Here is an 11385-nt window from a genome sequence, read left to right on the forward strand (position 1 = left end):
ATTACCTAAGTCCCAATAACACGAGTGACAGACATAATGCATATATATAATATATACATACATATACGTGTAAAATGAATTCAAGTGAAACAGAATATATATGCAGTACATATAGCACTCACGTACAATTGAAACCGAAAGAATTAACGCTAATTACTACTGCACATTAGGCATATATGAAATCAACAAATGTGTCACACAAAACATACTGCAATGCACAATGCGGCAAATACACTTTTACAAAAACAATTTCTTCCATTTTTGCGGAAACAAAGAAAAGACAAGAAAAAAAGCACTATAATGAAACTTATACAGTGTTGATTTTATTTAGACAAGATCGTAATGTAAAGCGCAACATTTGGTATGTGTAATTAGTCCTTCCCCGTGGCATCTCCCAGAATTCGCAACTGCGCGTATTTAGCTTCCCATCTCTACGTTTTAAGTTCGATATATTATTTAACGTGGTATTATTTCTTTTAATACCTGTCTTATATCGATGAATTAGTGTTTGCTCATAAATATCAGGCATAGGAAGTAAATTCAGTTTCTTGAAAAGTGGGCGCGTATGTGTGACGTGGGGAAAGTCGAGAATACTACGGACGGCCTTCTTTTCTATTCTGTGTAATGTGGTGATATTAGAAAGTTTCGTAGTACCCCAAACAAGATGGCAATAGTGAATTTGGCTGAGAAGCAAGAATTTGTATAGGAGAAGTTTGATGCTTTTAGGGAGGAAATATCTTAACCTGCATAAACTTCCACTCACACGGGATATTTCTGCAGCGACTAAATCCACATGCAAATTCCACGACATAGGTTGTTCGAATTCAACCGCAAGGCATTTAACAGTAGGCACAATCGGAATAATAGAATCATTAAGTTGTAATGTTAGGTCTGTAGCGACATTACGATTTCTCGGTCTGAACAGAACAGCTGTTGTTTCCTTAGTATTTATACTAAGTGAATTTGCGGTAGACCACGAGGACAGTTTTGTTAGTGCTTCATTTGCGATACCGATAGCCCCTGTGGAATTCGGTGCGGTAACCAGAATAGCTGTGTCGTCCGTGTACATAATAAATTGCACATTATTATCTATAGTAACTAAGTCATTGATATGAATACAAAAAAGCAGGGGCCCCAGAATACTACCTTGTGGCACTCCCGCGTGAACTGGCTTTAAATTAAACACATATCCTTCTATGATCACTTGTTGCATACGGTGTTGCAGATACGACTGTATTAATTGAAGAAATACGCCACGAAATCCATAATGTTGAAGTTTGTTGAGTAGTGCCCTATTGAAAAATTTGTATGAGAAATTGAACGAGATGTATGCACGTCGTACAGATTTGACGAGAAATTAAACGAGATGTATGCATGTCGCACAGATTTGACGAGAAATGAACGATATGAAATGCATATTGAACGAACCCTCATAGAAAACGAGCGAGATCTGTATGATGTGCTACGCAGACTTTTACCAAGTGCACGAGATTTATGCGATGTGCGATATGAATGCGTAGAGCTTGTATGACATGTGTGCGATGAGTTGCGTAGACCTGACGAGATTATGTATGACTTGTGTGAGGTGGCGTGTGATGTGTAAGCACTGTAGTCGTATGAGCAACTTGATCTTTGAGGATGACTATGAATTGCATACAAAGTGTGTGTACTTAAGTCGTAGTGCATACAAAAGCTCATTAATGACAGTGAGATTTATGATGAGTAGTTTGTAGTACATGCAAGAGCGTGATCAATGTGCTGTATGATCACATTGAACCATTGTGACACATATATACCAGCATAAACTACAGAGCAAATAAGATATTCAGAGTTCAACTTCTGGAATTTCTTGCAACGAACACATATACATCGCCGTCAAAGCTGGTGTCGGTACTTTTGATGCAATGATTTTCACTTGGGGACATATTTTCGGATGAACACTTATGGCGATACTGCTGCCTTTGCATGACGCATTCCTCGACCAGCCAATAGGCACTGGATAGCACCATGATATTGTTAAAAGCTATTATCAGAGAATGAATCCTTTGTTCAGAGTAGATCTGCCTAAGAATTAATTGCAATATAGGAGTCAGGTACCATCAAAGTTTCATAATAAAATCCTATATGTTTGTTTGAGCACGCAATGAAATAATCTGGCAATGTGATTATAGCACATTGGAAACACTTCAAACAAGGATGAGTTCGCAAAGTTTATTGCAGGCAGTTTGATCAGTGACAAATTATGCATGCACTTTGTCGCATCCTAATAATATTGCTTTGAATCAGAGATATCAGTCAGAGGTAGTAATGGGCGAACTTGAACCTGCATATTTTCCAAATAGCCAAGTGCGTCAACCACAATAGTGTCAAATACAAATCTGCTAAGAGCATGTTAGTGCCTGTTTATGTCAAATTGTAGAAGGTAGCCATGAGATTGGCCATGCATGCCCACATATAAAAATAAAAAGCACAACCACAAAACAGTGTAATAGGTTGGTGAACAGATAGCCAAAATAGCAGTCAAAATCCATCGCACTTTGTCACAAATAAATAAAGAAATATGGTAATAACAATAACAATCCCTAAAAATGTCATGTGATCAATTGTGGTCATGATCACAGTTACTGCTGTGAAAAAGTATTTGCACTAAGTGTTTCACAACTTGCTAAGAGAGCTTGACCTAGTAAAAAATCCTCATATGTGCACAGCAGTGGCAAAAAACGAGATGAGCGTCGCAACTTGGTGACCATTATCTGCCTACATACTACACAAAACTGAATTTGAATTTAAAAGAGAAATAACAAAGCACTTCGTTTGCCAATGATGGTTAAGCGCACTGCAATGCCTTGCCATGTGTTGAAAGCTGACCTCCAAGCAACCAAAATGTAAGTGACCCTACATTGAAGCAGGGTCTTTAAATGACGAACGTGTATCACATCCTGGCGTTCGCGGACGCAGTCATCGAATGAAAAACACCTTTGCAAATCGCAATAACGACGAATGTCACGCGCGCGCACACAGACAGAATGCGAGCAGTTTCCGAAAGCACTCACGAAAGACTGTACGGACGTTCCTACGCGTTCGACGCATATCAGAAGCACGCGCGTGCGCGCACACGCACACACACACACACACAAAAGGCGAGCAGTTTCCGAAAGCACTCGCCAAAGACGGTACGGATGTTTTTACAAGAAAGCAAATCCCGCCGGCGTGGCACCATTTCCCGAAGCACAAACAACACCACTCATTAAAAGTACACATCTGTAGAACGGCGCACAACAAGCCTGAACAAAGTGTACACCACTCGATGCCAAATCTGTCGTCGATTACGCCGCTGAGAAACACGAACATCTTCTAACATTCACAAACCAAACGACGATGTGCTGCGAACTTCAAACAGATTTTACGGCCCTGTCCGGTTGATAGGGCTGCTCCACAGGCTGTCCTCGCTGTTGAAAGCAATGTCAGCAAAGTTGTTGAAAAAGGTCGCCTAAAACACGCAAGAACATTGAAATAATACGCCTGTACTACCCACGCTACCAATGCGATCACGGATAACGGAACCACAGACGGCGAAGTAAACAAAAGACGTCATTTCCCCTCATTTCGGACCGAGACTTATGTTTAATTTCTCAGTTGCGCAACTCTTCCTTTCGAGCAGCAAGGCGTGACTTGTTCCTGGGACTGTGAGGGCGCTGCGGTTGAGGTCTGCACCAAGTGAGCGGTGCTGCTCTGCTGACATGTGCACGTTAGTTGCGGGTGTTTGCGCTTCTTGTGCTGTAGCCGATTTTATTTTCTGACTGCGTGTGCCTTGTCACTGTCCTCGTGCACGTGGCTGGCGGTCGAGGTCTTTTGCGTCCGGTCCAAGTTTTGCGCTCACAGAGACGCCAGTACCGGTGAAGTGTGGGTCACCGAGCGTTAACATTGCGTGCGCACTTTGGTTTGTAGGCCCACTTTTTTTTCATCTCATTCCTTTCTTCGGACCTGCACCCCCAGGTATGGTGTCTGTAAAATATTATACTTCAGCTTAAACAACAACAGAAAGAAATAACGACTGCTTTATTCAGCGAGCACCATGTGAATGCCGAGTGCCGCGACAAACACCCATAACCGTGCCAGGCTATAGCAGACGACGCTCGGACGCTTGGCGCGGAGGTCGATGGCAGTGCTGCGGTGGCGGGAACGGCAGCGGGCTAAATGGTGCACATAGGCTAGGAGTTTGGGTACTTAAAGAGGATCTACAAACGTTATTGCGGTGGCCCGGGCGGTCGATGTGGTACTGATCGTTTGATCATATTTACGCGGTGGTTAGAGAACATGCGCTCCTTTTTTGTGTGAATTAACGATCACTAAGCCCTGGGTCCTGTGCAATGCTATTAGCTCGCGGTATGTTTCTTGCGCTGCGCCGTTGTTGATTATCGTAGTGCGGTCCACACGCGCTTTCTTTGTACCCGGCTCATGAGAAGCTGTTGTACTCTTGCCGCTCCCGCATCGGCTCACAGTGCACGGAAGAATGAGTTGATAGTTGTGCTATCGCGTGCTGTAGTTCACCGCAATTCAACACTACGCTGGACGGACTGTTGGTGCAGTCGATGCGGCGTGAACGGACACGAAGGAGCGCTCGCCTCAGAACGTAAGTCCGGCGCCTAGCGCATTCTTATGGTTTATGTAGTGTACCTTGTCATGCGCAGCAGAAGATGATTAGTACAGCCACAAAAACAGTAACAGTGATTCCCTAATGTTCCTTTGATATCGTATTGCACATATAGCAAAACGTTTCACGAAAATTACCCCGAGATGGATGTTAAGAGCTTCATCTATTGTTTATTTTCTTTTTGTTATGAAGTATGCTAGCGCCGGGGCATCGCTTGGTCTGAACGGGCACAAAAATTCAAGCAGGGAATGTCACTGCTTCTGTACGTAATTTCTCAGCAAGAAATCGTATAGACAATTCTAGAAGTACGTTGATGTGTTGTGCAAATGTTCTCACATCTAGCGTCAACGCGCGACGGCATCCAAATGATCTGTCTCGTGAGAAGATTTTAGCTTGTATGCAAACTTTGATGCTTATAGAATGTCGCCAAGGCAACCTGTATTTCTTGTGTTTAGTGGTCTGTTTGTTTTCGTGCCTTTGACACGTTGAATAACCGCCTGTGATGTAAGAATGAAATATTTAATTTGTCTAAGCGGATGCAGCTTCTTGTAGCTGGCTGTACGAGAGCTTTCCACAATTTGACGCGATGTTGTTAAATCACAAGTTTGCAGATTCAGCAGTGATTATAATAAGCTGAACATTTATTGTTTAGGGATGTCACAATTTCCAGAGACGGAGGCATCTCTGCACCACAAAGGAGACTGCGGCACTATGCAGCCTGAACAGCACGACAAAGCATCTGATCTGCCTGCTTTGACAAGGTACGTACAAAACGGTCACAGCCATTTATGTGTTCTAGGTTCTGTTCGTGTATTTGGTACCTGCCAACTTTCCCGATTAGTTTCTGCTTTTCCAAGTGTGCTGTTTGTGTACAGCGTGTCAAGGTAAATAATGGTTATTAATGTATGCATAGAAAAATGTGGGCGCTGAGAGAAAGCTTTAGGAAAGTGCATGCTGTCTTTCCAACACAAGATTTCTGTCTAGAATTTTTGCAAAATATGAAGTGCAGAGGCTGGCAGGTTTGGCAAACAATGTTCAACACTTTTGCTTTAGATTTTAATGTAGCCAGTTCATTATCTGTCCCTAGTATAGCATAGCGTCAAGCTTGAAGCTGATCTCTGATGTCACGTCAGTTGCAGGATGTAATAACGTGGTATCACAAACTGCTTGTTACGCATGTCAGTCAACATGGTGCAGTGGTCACAGGTGCGAGTATAACCAAAAGCTGGGCATTCTTTGCCCTTCTGCACATGATGTGGGATAGAGCTTGAATTGTGCTATAGTGGCACCATCTCCCTCACCTTCTCTTCCTCATTATTCAGTTAACTTGCAGTAAAATGCACAACTTCTAGAGGCTTAATTATGGTGTTGTCTGCTGAACTTGGCTGATGTGAATTTCAAAAGTCTGGGGTACCCTCAAAGCCATGCTGTACTTTGCATGCATTTTAATATGGTCAATTGGAAATATGTGATTGGCTGTGGCGTTCTCAGAGAAACAAGGCCTCTTGTGAATAATGAATACTTGCATTATTCGGGTTTTCTAATACTCTTTCAAGAAGCAGCCTATAGGCTGCTCCCCGAAGAAGTGACCACCTTTGCTTACTCTACGTGGCACTCTGGTCCAGTTTACTTAACCTTTCTGCCATCTATGCACGAGGAGGACAGAAGCGAAAAAAAGGGACCTTCGAATAATGTTTTTGCACAGATGGCTCATACATTGCACTTTTCTTATCTTGCAGGCTTTGTTAACTCAAAGCTTTCTATGGGCGAATATCAGCATTTCATTCCTATTTATACCTAATAAGAATTACTTTAATTGTTCATAGTGTCACTTTTTATATTATACTCTTGTGAGATTAAGCTCACTTGTTTTAATGCAGATGTGGCTGGGCCTGCAGAAAGAGTGTAAGCAGACTACTGTGTTGCTGATCAGTGCTGGTGCTGATCTCTACGTCTGAGTTGGCCTCACGACGTCCAGGCACCACTGTGCTTTGCTTCATTGACAAGGTAATATGATATAGACACCTTGCACCTCAGTATCAGTTTTGAGAAATATGTTAAGACACAAGGGTTGGCCTTGGTCATAAATACACTCGTGTTCTTTTTTTAAAGCGTTCTTCTTGCAGTGTTCCTCATGTACATGTTTTTAGAAGATGCTTAAATGCAAACCGCCATGGAACTTGTTTATGCCTTAAAGTAGCACTCTTTCACCACACACAAAAAAAGCCTTATTTAATGCACAATTCATAAGAAAGGTGAGGAAGTGACAGGACATAAGTCTAACAACCATCCAGTTTTACTGCTTGCACAGCACTATAAAGCGAGAGGTGAAAGGGAAACAACAGATAAATCGAAAATGCATGTTGCTCACACAACTGCGAAAAGGACACATGGCGTGGCTACTATGACGCTTATTTTACAATGATAAATAAGCAGTCTTGCTATCTGATAGTCCACTGGAGGTGGAGCCAACTAGCAGATTCCCTGTCACACATATAAGGAAGTCTTAATGAATTTCGCCAGCACTATGGTCCTTATACATTGCCACAGTTGCACAGTTTTCAAACAAAATAATGCAAGTGAGCTTTGCACTACCGAGTGACCACAAAATGACCTGAGCATTCAGTTAACATGGTTGCAAATCCAGTCATTTATACATTGGCCTGTTTTGCCGACGTAGTGTCTACTGCACGAGAATGGTATTTAATATCCATCAACACCCTTGTGCTCTACGTACTCTTTCTTGCATGCTTTTTCTTTCACAGGTAGTGGAAGATTACTTGATTCCAGAACAATTTGGTTTGTTCTACACATGATAGTGAACTTGCCAGTCTTATATTAAACATGGAATTGGGTAGAAAGATGTGGTATTTCTTATGGTGCCCTGGTGCATTCAGCTTGTGCAGATGCTTCAAGCTTGTATTGACAAAAATTGGGATGAAGCCATAGGAGGAGAGTTGTAAAAGTGTAACGAAAGCCTCCTGATCGATATGCTGAGTTGTGCTGCTGTGGACACTTATTGGTTTTCCCTACTGGGTAACGCTGTTAGGGTTATGGATGCTTTGACACTGTAGGGCCTACAAGATGGCTAGCATTACAGAACACATTAAAACGACTAGGGATGCGTGTCGTGCTATGGTATCATAATTGGCCCACAAAGTGACCACCTTTGCTTACACTATGTGGTAATCTGGCCCAGTTTACTTAACCCGACTGCCATCTATGCATGAGGAGGAGAAGGGACTAAAAAAATGAAGGGACCTTCGATTAATGTTCTTGTACAGATGGCCCATACATTGCATTTTTCTTATCTTGCAGGCTTTCTTACTTAAAGCTTTTTATGGGCGAATATCAGCATTTCATTCTTATTTATACCTAATAAGTATTGCTTTGTTCACAGTGTCAATTTTTATATTTACCGTATTTACTCACATAATGATCGCACTGACGTGCAGCCCTGAATTTCGTCATCCAAATTCGATTTTTTTTTATTTCCTGTGTTGATCACACTCCGAACTTGCCGCAGCGATCTGTCATGTGCCAAGTCTAGCTATTAATGATCCCGCTTACCATCTGTCGGATGCCACGCGAACAACTCTTCAAGACAAACCAAGCAGTCTGCACGCACCAAACATTCTTAAGCAGATGCCCGATTTCATTCCTTTCATCACTTTCCGCACTTCCATGACAAAAAAGCTACAACCAAAATTGCCTTTATTATGTGTAGGCTTTGTAATGATTGTGGTCAGGAACAACAAAAAAGGCACCTTTCGATTCTTCTCATCTGCACTCGCGGGCACGCAACAAATCTTGTAACACTTGTAACACAGCTAAGATATTCGCCCACCCTTAGCGGAAACGTGCTGTATTAGGATAGTAGTGAAGACAAATGCCGCAGCTTCCGCAGCATGCCCGCGGTGTATTTCTATGTCACTGGCAGCTAAGCGCGCCCATCTGTTTCTGCCCCCTCATAGTGGACATGGCTACGTTATTGCCACAAACTTATTGATATTAATGATATTATTCATGCCGGATACGGAAGAAACTGTTTCAATGCATGTAATGTACTCACAAGAAAGAAAAAAATCGCGTTCGGCGCATTTGGTGTGTTTAGCTTGCTGCGCCAGCCGCCATTTTTGTTTTGGTGTCCCGCACTACACTCAGTTGCAGCCACCTATTTGTTGACCTGTTGCCATCCCGCAGCAAACGCGGGATAAAAAAAAAATTCTTTTTGCAGGAAATTTAACCGACGTAACGATCACACATCCGAATTTACGACCATTTTTTTACAAAAAAGTGCGATCATTATGCGGGTAAATACAGTACCCTTGTGACACCAAGCTCACTTGTTTTAATGCAGGTGTGGCTGGACCTGCAGAAATGCTGTAAGCAGACTGCAGTGTTGCTGATCAGTGCTGATTTCCACGTCCGAGTTGGTCCCACAACATCCAGGCACCAGGGTGCTTTCACAAGGTAATATATGGACACCTTGCACCTCGGTATCAGTTTCGAGTTTGACTTTTGATAAATATTTAAGAAGACACAAGGGTTGGCCTTGGTGATAAATACACTCGTGTTCTTTTTTTAAAGTGCTCTTTCTGCAGTGTTCCTCATGTACATGTTTTCAGAGGATGCTTACACTCCTTAAATGCAAACTGCCATGGAGCTTGCTGAGGCCTTAAACTAGAAATCTTTCACAAAAACTATCATTTAGTTTCTATAGTAGTATTAAAGGTGCATTAATCTTTCCTATAAACAATTCTGCTCTGGCATCTATGCAGTGTTTTACGTCTGCGTATTCCGCAGTGCGGTAGCTAAGAGCTGTGCTATCTGTGTATTCACTTGCATGAGCTTGTTATACTTGTTCATTTAATGTCAAATACTTGTGGAAAAGTATTAGACTATTTCTGTGGTCTTGTATTGCAATTCTGCAGCCATTTATATTGTTTGTAAAACATGAACATTTAACAGAGATAGGAACAAGACAATGCGAGGATGAGCACTTGCTTTCAACTGCTGTCGTTAATGTTGAAATATCAATTTACATAGGCAGAAAACTCATAAGCCTCCGTGTTTTCTTTTTCCTGTTTCTATGTGAGATTTTCACGCTTTACACACAATATCATGCGAGAACCAGCCCATTCAGTTATGCAGTGGAGCCACCTATTGTGCATGTCAGTTCCAATGGCTTGTTAGAATCTAACAGGGCCGGCTGCTTTGTTTACATTTTTTTGCAGAGGCATACGAGCACTTTGTGTCAAAAACGCCGAGCACTGTGGATACAGAGGCAAGGAGGCTGAAGGACCTGAACAAGCACCTGGCCACCATGCTTCGGGATGCAAAATAAAAATGGTTTGTGTTAATTGTGTGCCCTAAAAAGTGTCCTCTTTGTCTCCGAGCTGGCACATCGGCCCACTCACGTGATAGAAATTAACTCGCTGTAATGTTGGCAGTAGATGTTACTGTGTGGAACTTCACCAAAATTATTTCATGAACAAAAGAACTCATTCAACACAAATGAGAACACTTGTAGAATGCAGCTAAACAAGAATAGTATCATTTTGCATAGCTGAACGAGAACATTCTCGTGTAGCATACACATACGAGAACGATATCGTTGAGCATAGACGTGCGAGAACTATCTCGTCAAGCACAGCTATGCGAGAATAATCTCGTTTAATGTACCCATACGAGAACGATCTCGTTCAGTGACGATGTCCTCTCGTACACATGTGACATACGACATCGTTGAGTCTACGGAGCAATAATAGCGTAGAGAAGTTCTCGTAAAATTCTCATATATATTTTTTCAATAGGGTGTGGAATGATTTATACAATCAAACGCCTTCGAATAATCAACAAAGATGCCCAGAGTACATAATTGCAGTTCAAACGACTGCAATATAAATTCCTTTTGAGTAAGTAAGGCAGTTTCTGTCGACTGCGCTTTCACAAAGCCATACTGCATACTAGCTATAAGGTCGTGTTTGACCAGAAACGATGTCTTGCGGGCATGTACTAGTTTTTCTATACCTTTAGAAAAAATGGGCAACACAGATATTGGACGGTAGTTTGTCAGCTCTTTTTTTCACCACCTTTGTACAAAACTACTACCTTCGCAACCTGAAGTTTTTCGGGAACGAGCCCCTGGAAAATATCAAGTTGATGATGTGTACTAATGCAGGTAGAATCAAGTACAGGACATGCTTAATTGGCATGATCTCGAATCCTTCGACGTCACATCTGCTGTTTTTGACAGACATAAAAGTAGTAAATACCTCATTTACCGTAGTAGGCACTAAAAATGCAGATTGTTTAGTCCTGCAGCGAAGATAACTCAATGAATTAGGATCATGAGTACTGTTTACTAAGGCTGTGAAATAGCTATTAAATGCATTTACAAGCGTATCATTTGATAAAACTTTATCACCTAGTATAATTTCTGTTATAGTCGTCTTCTTATCTCCTCGCCCAAGAAAACCACTAATACGCTTCCAGATAACATCAGATTTCTTTATTACGTCATTATTGAACAAATTATTCAAATACTGTCTCCTCTCTCTACGCAAAAGACCGTTTGCTTTGTTCCTTTGTACCTTAAAATTATGCAAAGCTTTTTCAGTCCTGGTGTCAATAAAAGTCTTGTAGAGGCGGTTTTTGGCACGAATTTCACGGATACAGTTTTTATTTATCCATGGTTTTTTGGCTTTACATGCTGGTTTAACTACTTT

The 11385-nt window shown here is 41.7% G+C and overlaps 1 long non-coding RNA gene across 1 annotated transcript; it reads left to right on the forward strand.

The window, feature by feature from the left end:
• Positions 1-4523: 4523 nt before the first annotated feature.
• On the forward strand, positions 4524-6638 carry LOC140219983 (uncharacterized). The gene is made up of 3 exons (XR_011896220.1): positions 4524-4633; positions 5325-5415; positions 6535-6638. It is a non-coding gene; the product is annotated as an uncharacterized lncRNA (long non-coding RNA).
• The last annotated feature ends 4747 nt before the right edge of the window (positions 6639-11385 follow it).

Source organism: Dermacentor andersoni, chromosome 8 (genome assembly GCF_023375885.2).
Source record: "Dermacentor andersoni chromosome 8, qqDerAnde1_hic_scaffold, whole genome shotgun sequence".
In the NCBI taxonomy this organism is placed as follows: domain Eukaryota; kingdom Metazoa; phylum Arthropoda; class Arachnida; order Ixodida; family Ixodidae; genus Dermacentor; species Dermacentor andersoni.